General features: G+C 41.5%; 1 protein-coding gene across 16 annotated transcripts in view; it reads right to left on the bottom strand.

Moving 5' to 3' along the window:
• PLEKHA7 (pleckstrin homology domain containing A7) overlaps positions 1-13977 on the bottom strand; it is a 299188-nt gene that overhangs the window by 228547 nt on the left and 56664 nt on the right. The window lies entirely within an intron of this gene.

The raw sequence follows: 13977 nt of genomic DNA, 5'->3' as shown, positions 1-13977 counted from the left end.
TGTTGGCTGGTGTAAAGAGATGTGGAAGTTTCAACTACCATCCAGGCTAGGTCTACACTACCCGCCAGAATTGGCGGGTAGAAATCGACCTCTCGGGGAATCGACGGGACGCGACAATCGATCCCCGAATCGACGCTCTTACTCCACCAGCGGAGGTGGGAGTAAGCGCCGTCGACGGGAAGCCGCAGAGGTCGATTTTGCCGCCGTCCCAACAGCGGGGTAAGTCGGCTGCGATACGTCGAATTCAGCTACGCTATTCGCGTAGCTGAATTTGCGTATCTTAAATCGACCCCCCCCCGTAGTGTAGATGTAGCCCCAGACTCACAGACAGAGGGACTGTGGGCGGGAAACAGTTATGACAGGACTTAGTAGTGGGAAGGCTTCCCTTCTACAGTTCACAAAAGCTTCTCCTCACAGACTGAGCATTTCTAGTCCTTTTGTTTGTTCCATTTTGTTATCCATCAGGAACACAGACCCACTTCTCCAATTGGGAGAGAGATCATGAACCATAAATGAGGAAACAAAAGTAGAAATAAACAGTCTATTTTAACTATCCAAACAGAAAAGTACAAGAAGTAAACTCTGAATAGAGGAAAAGGATTTTTACAATTTCTAGTTTTAATAATCTAAAATGTTTCAGTAAAATAGGCAAGGACTTTTTTTTTTTTTATTTTAACAATAAAGTGTTTCTTTCAATGTCATTATCTTCTCCAGTCAAATTGAGCACAGATATCTTTGGACTTTTCATGCATTCAGAATACTATTTTATGAACATGCTGAGTACTATGCATCATAAGACTTATTCTTTAAAATGCAGTTAGAAAAAAGTTTCATTTTTGTGCTATGCCTGTAGATGGTTTTTGAAATTTCATTTTGGCTAAACCTGTTTGTCCAAAAAAAACCCATTTTTTTTTAAATAATCATTTTCCAGAACGATTAGAATTCATTCCAATCTTCCATTTCACTTGTATGTTTAAGGCAAAATTTCCAACAGAAGATATGTATGACATGATTTGTGATCATGAAGATGAAAGAGTAATTATGATCTGGTACCTCTAGTGTGCAGTGTTTTGGAGTATAAGCAACAGTCTCTAAGGACAACTGCCTGATGTGTAATAAATTTAAAAGCCACATTCTTCACAGAAGAATTAGTATTCTTTCCTATTTTACTACATCCAACCCATGGCTAGCATGGAGTCTACATTTTCTGTCACCTCTCACTGTGACCACACAGTATATTTACTAGTGAATTCTCCTCAGTGAAGACTATTCACACTTCATTGTTTTACTTCATTGTTCCTAGAGGAAATCTGTGGTTAATAGAACTCTGGCAGCTATATTACCACCACAAACAACCATCAGTCCACTCTACATATTTGAAGTGTGGATCAAAAAACTTTTAGTGTTCTTAGTTATCTGTACTGAAAGTTTTCAACAGCAGAATTACTCACCACTTATCATTAAAAAATTATTAAAGCCTCTCAAACAAATATTTCAGCTAGTTCAACTATCCACAGAAAAATCTGGTCTGTTCTTACACTCTCAATTGGTTTCATTAAGTAATATCACTGGGCAACATCAAATCTAGGATCTGAAAGTAGGTAGCAGACAAACTTACTTCTTTAATAAAATTGACTAAACAGTAAAAAGTGTTTATGAAATCAGTAAACTTTAAAAAAATATAACAAACAGGCTCTTCTCCTAAACTTGAACCTACGAAATGATAATAGCAACAGACAGTGCTGAATAGTGGTTTAGCATTGTTCAATGCATGAAAAAAGAACCAACAGACAGAGCAAAGTATTCAATTTGATCATTTAAAACCGCTCACCGGGAACTGAGATTAGTCAGGTAATCCTTCTGCTTTCTGCCACATTCAGAAGTATTTCTCTTGTAATTAGGTTTAGGTCTGAAACATCTGGATAGCATGCAGTTATAGCAGAAACCCATTCTGTACCATGACATCTCTTTTCCACAATTTAATAAAATATATTTGCCATCTCTCGGGAAAGATTTTCACTATATACATCTTTGAGCTAAGCTGGTCTATAAAATGAATGTTAAGTAAAACAGTGAAAACCTTGAGTTAAATGTCACCAGTTACATCACATGAAATGGAATGGAATGTATGTGATGTCCCTGTACAAGTCACATCCTCCCACTAGAGCAGTACATTTGAATGGCTGCTTTTATATTTTTTGTTTACAAAAAGGAATAAAATATTTTGTGCCTGAATTTTTAAAGCGCATAGACTTTCAAACACAAAAGTATCTCCCCACACACCAGAACAATGCTCCATCATTTAGAAGGTGCTTGAGAAGAAAAGTCAACTGTGGGATAGGAGAATATAAAACTGAAAAAGCAAAAACAACACAGAGCTCCCATTTCCCTACCTCACTGGGCTGTCCTGAGGATAAATTCATTGAAGACTGTAAGGAGCTCAGATAATATGGTATTGGGGGCCATACGACTACCTCATAAAAAGCTCACTTTACATTTGATTTCTCAGAGTTTTTTTAATTTATAAACCTATATTACAATGTTTTGTTAGTAATCCATGTATGCTTACGTACAGACATTACTGTCTCCTCTAAAGGGATACAAAACATGGACTAGAACTCTGTACTCAACATCACACCAAAACCACCTACCATCACTAGAGAAAAGATTGGTGAGAAGACTTTACACTTGAACTGGTAAAAGAATTTGGATTTTTTTTTTAAACAATTTTGCAAAGTTGCTATAAACATAAGGACATATCTGACATAAGTACAGTAACACTTAACGTTGTAGTTATGTTCCTGAAAGATGCAACTTTAAGTGAAACAATGTTAAACTAATCCAATTTTCCCATAAGATTTAATGTAAATGCGGAGGGTTAGGTTCCAAGGACATTTTTTGGGGACAGACAAAAGGCATTATATACTGTACAGTACTGTACTGTGGTTGGGAAGTGCCCCTGGCTTACCCCACACAGGCACAGCCCGCTGCAGGCAAGGACGCTAGGAAGCACCTTTGCAGCAGCAGCGGCAGCTTCCCCGGAGAAGAACAGGCTTGGACTTTGACGGGAATGCTCCAGACCTGCCTCTTCCTGTCCTCGCTCCAGGCCCACCTCTTCCCACCCCCACTCCACCTCCTCTCCGGAGCACGCCACATCCCTCCCCGCCCCCTCCCTGTGGCGCTTTCCCACTACTCCCCCTCCCTCCCAGCACTTCCCTGCCACAAAACAAAGACTTTCTGGGAGGGAGGGGGAGCAGTGGAGACACGGTGCTTCCCTGTTCCTCTCCCTCCCTCTCAGAAAGTCCTAAGTGGGGGGAAGCGCTGGGAGGGAGTGGGAGGAGGCAGAGAAGCGGAACTTGTGCAATGCTCCCTTGTAAAGTCACTGCTCTTCCACAGAATCTTACAGCCAAACGACATTATAAGGGAGCATTGCACAACTTTAAATGAGCACGTTCCCTAATTGAGCAGGGACGTAACATTGAAACAACGTTTAGCGGGACGACCTCAAATGAGGAGTTACTGTACGTGCAGTGTCTTGATCATCTGGGATAGCAAACAGAGGGTTAGGGAGTAGTTAAGTCAAATTTTAAATTTATGGTTCATGATTCTCTTGACCACAATCTCTCAAGACATTTTTCTACCATCTAAAATTTAGAGGGTAACACAGCTTTAGATCATAAATGCTACAACTATTAAACAATATACTTTTTTTTTTTCCAAATCAGAGTTGGATCCTGATTAAACTTTGCCTAAAATAAGGGTTACAAGCAAAATGAGGCAAATATAGCTGCACTAATACTCAAGATTTGGGGCTCAAAATGGCAGAAGCCTGAGAAGATTGTCTGCTCTTGGGTTTTGTACGAACAAGACCTGTAAAATTCTTTTTTTTTTTTTTAAATCTTGCCAGGGATGAAAATATAGCAAGGGTTTTATTTATAGGCTTTGAGTCTCAATCTTCAAATATTCAGGGACCAAGTGGTGTGGGGAGCAGGAAGAAGATCTGAGGTTCCAGTTTAGACCCATCTCTAGCTAAAAATTGATTAAAACCATCAAAAAACAGGACAGTCGATTCAATAGATGAAATAGAAACTGAGTTCTATAGATCGTACTTGGCTTACTAAGTAAAATGCTTAATTTGGCACCCACAATGAATAATACATAATAATAATAATAATAATAATAATACATAAGGAATCATAGAAAGGTAGGACGGAAGGGACCTTGATAGGTCATCTAGTCCAGTCCTCTGCACTGAGGCAGGACTAAGTATTATCTCGAACAGTGGTTCTCAAACTTATTTGATCCGCCCCCCCCCTTCGTCTGGGTCTGTAGTTGTTTATGCCCCCTGCATCCCCCAAGTACATATATAACCACTGAGCACTGAAGGCAGAGCAGAGAGCAGCAGCTGTTGGCTGGGCACCCAGCTCTGAAGGCAGCAGCACAGAAGTAAAGGTGGCAATGTGAAAAGTGATATTCGTCAATATCACTTTTCACAGCAGACTTCGAGTCCCATTGCCACCCTTACTTCTGTGCTGCCACTGCCACTAAGGTGACCAGATGTCCTGATTTTATAGGGACAGTCCCGATTTTTTCTTATATAAGCTCCTATTACCCCACACCCCCGTCCCGATTTTTCACACTTGCTGTCTGGTCACCCTAGCTGCCACCTCGAGGTTGAGAGACGGAGCCCCGCCACCTCCAGGTGAGAGATTGGGCAGGGGAAGGCAAGCCTGAGCCCAGGCTGCCTCCAGGTGAGGGAATGGGAGGGAAGAAAAGTCTGAGCCCAGGTGGTGGGGCTCCAGCTGTCCCCTTTATCCCTGCCTCCCAGATGTGCATGGCCCTTCTGCACAAGCCCCAGCCATCCAGGGCTGACAGCCAGAGCTCTTCAAAAAACAAAAAAGCACATAGCTAATGTCTCCCTTGACACATTCCCGCACCTCCCTTAGGAGGTCCTCTCCATAGTTTAAGAACCGCTGATCTAGGCTAAAAACCTCCAATGACAGAGATGCCACAACTTCCCTAGCTAATTTGTATCAGTGCTTAACCAATCTGGAAGTTTTTCCTAATGTCCAACCTAAACAACCCTTTGCTGCAATTTAAGCCCATTGCTTCTTGTCCTATCCACAGAGGTTAACAAGAACAATTTTTCTCCCTCCTACTTGTAACAACCTTTTAGTACTTGAAATTTGTTATCAAGTCCCCTCTCCATCTTCTCTTCTCCAGACTAAACAAACCCAGTTTTTCCAATCTTCTCTCATAGGTCATGTTTTCTAGACCTTTAAACATTTTTGTTGCTCTTCTGTGGACTTTCTCCAATTTGTCCACATCTTTCCTGAATATCCCTTTCTGCAGTACTCCTTCTGAGGCAGTCATTTCCCATTCTGTATGTGTGCAACTGATTGTGCCTTCCTAACTGGAGTACTCTGCATTTGTCCTTATTGAATTTCATCCTATTTACTTCAGACCATTTCTCCAGTTTGTCCAGATCATTTTGAATTTTAATCCTCTCTTCCAAAGCACTTGCAACCCCTCCCAGCTTGGTATCATCCACAAACTTTATAAGTGTACTCTCTCTGCCATTATCTAAATCATTAATGAAGATATTGAACAGAACTGGACGCAGAACTGATTCCTGCAGGACCCCACTCAATATGCCCTTCCAGCTTGACTGTGAACCACTAATAAATTTTTTGTGGGGAACGATTTCCCAACCAGTTATGCACCCACTTCATAGTAACGCCATCTAGGTTGTATTTCCCTATGCCATTATCTAACTCATTGATGAAAATACTGACTAGGACCGTCCAGACCCAGGTCAGATCCCTGCAGGACCCAACTTGATACAATATTGATTGATTATTTGCTCCATTATCTTTCCATTACAGAAGTTAAGCTGGCTGGTCTATAACTCCCTGGGTTCTCCTTATTCCCCTTTTTATAGATAGGTACTATATTTGCCCTTTTCCCATCCTCTGGGATGGCTCCTGGCCTCCATGAGTTCTCAAAGTTAATTGCTAATGGCTTAGAGATCACTCCAGCCACTTCCTTAAGTATTTTAGGATGTATTTCATCAGGTCCTACTGACTTAAAGACATCTATTTTTTCTTGACCCTGGTCTACACTATGAAATTACTTCGGTATAGCTATGTCTCTCGGAGGGGGAGGGGGGTGAATAATCCAGACTCCTGAGTGACAGTTATGCTGACCTAAGCGCTTCTCCTGCCAATATAGCTATCACCTCTCACAGAGGTGGAGTTATTAAGACAACAGGAGAGCTCTCTCCTTTCAGCTTAAAGCATCTTCATCAGCACTACAGCGGTGCAGTTGCACCACTGTAAATTTGTAGTGTAGACCTGCCCTTAATAATTCTCAATTTGTACTTTCCCTATTTTAGCCTCAGATCCTACTGCATTTACACTGATGTTCACAATGTTAGTCATCTGATCATTACTAAACTTTCTGATGAAAACAAACAAAAAAAGGCATTTAACACTTTGGCCATTGCTGTGGTTTTTGTTATGGTCTTTCCTGCCTCACTGAATAACGGTCCTATTCTGTCCTTGGTCTTCCTCTGCCTTAATATATTTGTAAAATGTTTTCGTGTTACCCTTTATATCCCTAGCTAGTTTAATCTCATTTTGTGCCTTGGCCTGTCTAATTTTCTGTCCACATGCTTTTCTTTTCATATATAGTCATCCTTCGTAGTTTAACCTATTTTCCACTTTTTGTATGAATTTTTTTTTTTTTGAGCTTCAGGGTCTCCTAGATCTCCTAGTTAAGGGAAGGTGGTCTCATGATACTTCCTATCTTTCCTATGCATTGGGATAGTTTGCTCTTGGGCTCTCAATGTCTCTTTACAAAACCACCAACTCTCCTGAACCTTTTTTTCCCTTAGACTTACTTCCCACAGGCTCCTGCCTACCAATTCTCTGAGTTTGCTAAAAATCTCCCTTCTTGAAGTTCATTTTCTTCATTCTGCTGTTTTCCTGCCTACCATTCCTTGAAATCATGAACTCTTTCATTTCATGATCACTTTCACCCAAGCTGCCTTCCATTTTCAGATTTTCAAACAGTTCCTCCCTATTTGTCAGATTCAAATCAAGAGCAGCCCCTCTCTCTAGTCAATTTCTCCACCTTCTGTAATAAAAACTTGTCTCTTAACACAGTCCAAGAACTTGTGATAATACAGCAGGGCACAGGTTACTTTCTCACAAAGTGTCTGGTGGTTGAAGTCCCCCATCACCACCAAGTCCTGTGCTTTGGATGATTTTTTTTTTTTTTGGTTATTTAAAAAAAGCCTCATCCACCTCTTCTTCCTGGTATGGTGGTCTATAGTAGACCCCTACCATCACACTTTCTTTTACCCCTTTTATCCTTACCCAGAATCTTTCAACAGGTCTGCCCCCCACATCTGTCTCAACCTCAGCACAAGTGTATACATCTTTAATATACAAGACAACACCTCCAACACTTTTCTCTCTGCCTCTCCTTCCTGAACAAGCTGTACTCTTCTATACCATTATTCCAGTCATGTGAATTATCCCACCACATCTCTGTGATGCCAATTATGTCGTAATTGTGATTGAGTTTTCTTCTTGGACTATAGATTACCTAAGATTTAGGGGGGTAGGGGAAGCAATAAACATGCTGCCATGAAAATAACTATAAACTTCCTGGAAGGATCAAACACTTGGCCCCTGCTACTGCACCAAACTTTTAGGTTAGCAACTTTATTTTTTAAAAATTGTTCATTCCCATAGCATTGATATCTACTGCTTCAATGAATGAAAGAAGAATGACATTATGTGGGAAAGCAGGAAATGCACTTTTTTAAAATCATACAGGTCCCAAGGGTAGGGGTAAGCTGTCAGTCTTGACATCAGGTCATGGCCCTAAGCGGTAGGGGGATTTGCAGGGCATGGGCCACTGCAATGTCTATAAAATTATCTGCCCCCGATCAGGACCTGCTGTATTGGCATTCATCAAGCCTCTCCGATACACACAATTGTATCGATACTTGCAGTTACAAGACCTTCTTGGGATGCTGATCAGAGTGGAGGTCTGAAGCTTGGGGGCATCTTTTGACTTGAGGCCCACGACAATTCATCTTTAATTTTCTCCCACAGGCCCCATCAAAATTGGTGGTGTTGTGCTGCCACATTCCATTCAGCGTCTGTGATAAGCCAGTAGAAATGTCCCTGCCGAAGCTTCCTTAAAGCAGCATTTGCCAAGTGGACACAATAAGGGTCATCAATAAACTGACAACATCAACTGAAGAAAATGTCTTTTTTAACAATACCAGAATATTGCCCTCCAACAAAGGGGAGGCCCAATTTAACACTTCCCCAGACAGTCAACTAGCTATCATGCCTACTTTGGCCTGGTCAAAAGCGTAGGACTGGAAACTGAGTAAGAACTGGAGGCAACACTGATTCATGAAACCCAGAAACCTTTGATGATTACCATCAAATCATTCCAGCAGGGGTATTGAGAGACTCTTTTCAGGGCTGATACCAGGGGTTGTGCCCACAGCGTTGTATTTTCAGTGCAGAGCTTGCTCATCCACTCCTGCAACAGTTGGTTCTCAGTGTTCAATTGTGCAACTTGAGCCTGTGGTTGTTGGCTGTCCACCAAGAGGCAAGTGGCACATTTGGGGGACCCCAGTTCTTTTTGGAGCTGAAGTTGACCAATTGACACCATCCTCGTTCTTTCACTGGGCCCATCTCTCGGGGTTGTGGTCCACACAAACTGTAGGGCCAGTAAGTAGGCAGCCGGGTTGAGTGGTTAACAACCTGGCTCAGCAAGAAGAACGAGGAGTACTTGTGGCACCTTAGAGACTAACAAATTTATTAACAACTAATTTCTGTATCTGCAAGATTTGTTTGTCTTGCTCTCAGATGCTTTAAAGACGTTGAGGAAGCACGTTCCAGCCACAAGCTAAGTTATAAGCAGTAGCTATTAAACTTTTTAAATAAATAAATTCATGTGTGGCTGACCAAGAGGGAAAAAAAACGAACTCTTCCGTACTGGAGATAGCAAAAAGTTGGAAAATAGCTACCACAAAGCTTTTTCTAAGCAAGCACATTTATTTTTAAGGTGAAAATATTACAGAGAAAAAAATAAAATAATTAAAGAACCTACATGCGCTAATGTTTACCAGAGATCACCCCCAACACCAGTAAGGGCTCTCAGAGGAGTCAGTCCTTCATACTCCATCAGTGGGTTTTTCTGTGGTCACAAGTTCATAATAGCTGTTAGCTCAGAACAAGCACACTCAGGAATCTGAGAATTGCTCTTTTATGCTCTGATCTTGACCTCCTGTAACTGGTGATGAGCAGACAAATGTCCCCTCCTAAGGGTTAAACTTCAAAAAGCTGAGTTCTTGCATTTCCAGAAGGGAATTTCCAGGGATTTCCTGGAAAATCCACTTAACTTAAAAAGTTCACTCATCTGGCACATGGTTTCAAATAATTCTTGGAATTAGTCATGTCTCTTCCACCACCACTCCCACACCCCTCAGAGATGTTACATACAATCCCACGATAATGCACACATATTTGCATTTTCAATACAATGAACTCCTATGATCATAAACTTAATTCAATAAGGTCTGTCCAGTATATTGCAGGAAATTGCCCTGTCACAGGTATCATCTGCAAATTTTATAAGCATACTCTCCATTCCACTAAGTCTTTAATGAAAATATTGAACAGTACCGGACCCAGTACCCCACAGTTTGATAAACAACCATTGATAATTATTCTGAGTACAGTTTTTCAAACAGCTGTGTAGCAATTTCATTTAGACCACATTCCCTAGTTTGCTTGTGAGAATGTCATGAGGGACATTCAAAAGCCATATTAAAGTCAAGATATATCATGTCTAGCCTTTCCACTACCCACTAGGCAAGTAACCCTGTCAAAGAGGGAAGGTAGGTTGGTTTGGCGTGATTTGTTCTTGACACCCTTATCACCCTATTATCTTATAGCTTACAAACTGACTGTTTAATAATTTGTTCCAGTATCTTTCCAGGTATCAAAGTTAGGCTGACTGATCTGTAATTTCCTAGGTCCTCTTTGTTTCACGTTTGCATTGCAAGGGGGAGAGCCAGAGGTGAGCAAGAAGATAAGGAGAAGAATAAGGGATTGATAAAAGCGGAGGGATTAGAGGAGAACAGAATTCTGCATCTGTGCGGAGGAGACAGTTGTAGAAGGGGAAGGTCATGACATATTTTGTCAGTTTTCTCTTGCAAGAAATCAGCAAGAACCTGTGCAGAGTGAGAAGAGGAAGCAGAAAGAGGAGTGACTCAAGGGTGGTGAAAAGGCAGATGGGATTCAGTTAAACTGCAGAGGTAGTTTTGTTTAGTTAAGAAGATGGTACAAGAACTGAAGAACTACACAACAAATCTGTAATGGAGGAACTGTCCAGTCATGGGATTTCCACCAGAGATGTCTCTCAGCAACTTTTTGTGCACGTTAAGTTATTTGCACTCTTGCAATTGATAGCTGTATTAGAGCATTTTAAAATATAGATATTCACATCCACTTGCCTCTAATATAATTTAATATAAGACTACTCTATAGTCCTGTGTTGATGAAAATACAGCAAAGGTGAATGTCTGTGGTGATACACAATCAATTGTAAAAGTATATTAATTTAAAAGAGGTAGAAGGATGCTTGTGTGTTTTTGTTACCAGCACATGTGCTACTACAGAGCCAGAAAACAATGAAATCAATTTTCATCAGCATTCTGTAACTAAACAGTTTCTCTTCCCATTAAAACAAACAATTAAGGAAAACTGCCAGTGGCATCAGCCTAATGTAACACTTTCTTCCTCTGATTTGCTTCTAGGATATGTTTATCATCAACTGAATATGGGGTTGAGGGACAGGGAGAGAATTTACATTGTTTTTAAAAAACAAATCAAGTTCTATAATGCACATACCTAGGGTTACCATTCGTCCGGATTTACCAGGACATGTCCTCCTTTTTGTGCTAAAAATAGCGTCCGGGGGGGAATTTGTAAATCACTCAAAATGTCTGGGAATTCCCTCCCTCCCCCCCCCCCCCCCCCGGCAGAGCAAGGCGCGGCTGGGAGGGCTGCAGGAAAGTCAGCCGCTCGCATGGGGTTCTGGCAGACAGAGCCCTTCCCCCTGCAGCTTGCCAGGCTGGACTCCGGAGCAGCTGTAGAGCTGTAGAGAGCTCCTCCTCCCCACCCCTCCCTCCCTGCATTCTGAGCCGGCAGCTCCTCCTCCCCTGCAGCCCAGCGCCCCGCTCCAGCAGCACTGTGCAGGGGCAGGGACCGGGTTGTGGGTTGCGCTGGGGAGCGCAGCCATGTGTCCGGCTCGCACAGAGCCCAACACCATGTTCTGAGCAGCAGGGTAAGGGGGCCAGGGGGCAGGAGAAGGGGCAGGGAGGTTCTGGAGGGGGCAGTCAAGAGACGGGGGGGGTCGGGAGTTCGGGGGGGGGCTTTTTGGGGGGAGTGGAGAAAGTTTTGGGCAGTCAGGGTACAGGTAGGGGGTAGGGTCCTGGGGGGCAGTTGGGGGGGGTCTTAGGAGGGGGCAGTTAGGGGACAAGGAACAGGGAGTCTTAGGTAGGGGGTGGGGTTCTGGAGGGCAGTTAGGGGCAGGGGTCCCAGGAGGGGGCAGTCAGGGGACAAGGAACGGGGGGGGAGGGTTGGGGGTTCTGAGGGGGGCGGGAAGTGGGAGGGGCAGGGGCGGGGCTAGGGCGGGGCTCCTCCCGTCCTCTTTTTTGCTTGCTGAAATATGGTAACCCTACACATACCACTATCTTTGCTGTGCTCAAAAACTGCTTTTCATACCTAAGAACGAAGCCTTTAAACCATAAAAAGCTCCAGTTTAGTACAAAATGTAGAAGTACAAACTCAGCAATATAAATTGCAGTGAATGTGTTGCCCTAATGGCTCCACTTGCTCACTGGCTCCCCACTTAAATATGCATTCTTGTTCAGGGTTGCTGTCCTAATATTTGAAGTTCTCCATAGGATTGACCTTAGAAACCTGAGAGATCACTTCTCCCGCTACAGCTCTGACCTCCCTCAGCAACTATGTTCCAATAGAACAATGAAATTGCTGACCAAAAGGAGGAGCCTCATGAGTTATCAACCCACACCAGCCCCTGCTACTACTTGCATCTCGTGGGCAGGCAGGTTCCCATCCTAGCCCCGGACCAGAGCGAGCCCAGCTGGTGGGGAGGGGGAGGTGCACAGGATTGAGCAAGGGGGAGGGGAGGAAGCAACAAGTGACAGGGGCAGGGCATCAGGAGAAGAGGCGGAGCAGGGGTGGGACTTTGAGGGAAGAGGTAGGGAAGGGGGAGGTTCCGGCTCTCCTGCTGTAGTGTCCGGTTTTCAGAAATTAGAATGTTGGCAACCCTATACTAACCATTTCTCTTGTTAATCACCAAATGGTTAGACCATGTAATTCCTGGTGAGGAGACAGAGATTAAACATTGGTATACAGAAAAAGAGTGGAATTTAACTGTATCTAAGTTTCTTAATACTTTTAATTGACCTTTCCCGAGACAAGTCTTTAAATGGTTTATTCTAAATAAATGATTTAAATATTTTCTTAGATTTCATAGGATTCAGTTAAGATTACTTTGCCTAATTATAGACTGGCTGGTTATTCATCATAACCAGACCAGTCTCACCTTCCCTTAAATTCTGTTGCCCAACTGTAACAGTTTAGTTATCTAATAAGATTCACAATAATTTTGGAAAACAATATACTTTAGTCTTAACTTGGCCAACAAAGAATGCCACCAGATGTGAACCACTCTCAAAGATGTCCAAAAGCTCTTCATAGAGAGATATACAGAAGATTATAAAGGAAGGAACAACAGTTTCTCAGTTGTGTTGCCATTCATGTTGGTTCACTTAATGTGTTTTCTTTTCTTTAATAATAAAATAGCCATGGTCAATAATTGTGATTATTTTGCTTGGTTTTAAACATGTCGTCTGCTAAGATACGTAAAAGAATGCCTGTGACTAAAATAGCAGGAGTTCCATCCCTGATATGGCAATAAAAGAAAAAAAAATCAGTAAGAGCTGGCCTACCATTTCTTGTTTCTCTGGACTCAATATTTTAATAACTCTTAAAATAAAATTAGTTGGCACCCAACAGTTTAAAATTACACCTTTCTACCCACAACATACTACTGTCAAACCTCCAAAATCTTTTATTCAAAAGAGTTTCTTCTAACAAGACAAAATGTATGTAATACATGTGAAGTTTGAGTTAACCATGTGCAAAAATATTAACAATTCAAAAAAGTTTTAGCTTTTTAGTAATAAACCATCTCACTAAAAACCCTCCAGAAGACTTAATAAAAATAAAATCCTTGTACTGAATGCATAGTATATATTCATAAATATATATTAATATATTAAACATATGCATACAAACAAATATCAGTTTGGACATCTGAGCTATCAGACTATTCTAAAGTAAACTTACTTCTGGACTATAACCAAGCAGAAGTTATAGTTCAACAGGCAGTTTTATCAAACAGTCATATGCAGCTGAATACAAGTACTTTTAAAACAGAAATGCCATCTTAAACTACTAATGTAAAACACTATGGGACCAGTTTCACAGCCTTCAGGCAAGTGAGCAAGGACTGCAATATTTGATCCTCTAGTTTTGTTAAAATCACATCATAAAAATTATTTAAAAACTGTATAAATGCATATCAAATATAATCAAATTATGTTTCTGTTTCATATCCATTACTACATCTTCTTAATACTATCAGGTCAGGAACAAAAAGTCTCATGCAGACCACTTCTTTATTTTGCCCAGTTGATCACAACTGACAAGTCTATAGAAATAACTTAGTTTTAATTATTAGTGTAATTTATCAAAACAGGACACCTACTTTAAAATAAAAAAACTTCATCACTTTTTAAAAAACAAAGAGGAGACCCAGATCATGTTGAAGAAAAAAATAATTAAAATG

Source organism: Chrysemys picta, chromosome 4 (genome assembly GCF_011386835.1).
Source record: "Chrysemys picta bellii isolate R12L10 chromosome 4, ASM1138683v2, whole genome shotgun sequence".
NCBI lineage: Eukaryota > Metazoa > Chordata > Testudines > Emydidae > Chrysemys > Chrysemys picta.
Note: the sequence above shows the minus strand (reverse complement) of the source record. Positions and strands in the feature narration are given on the sequence as shown.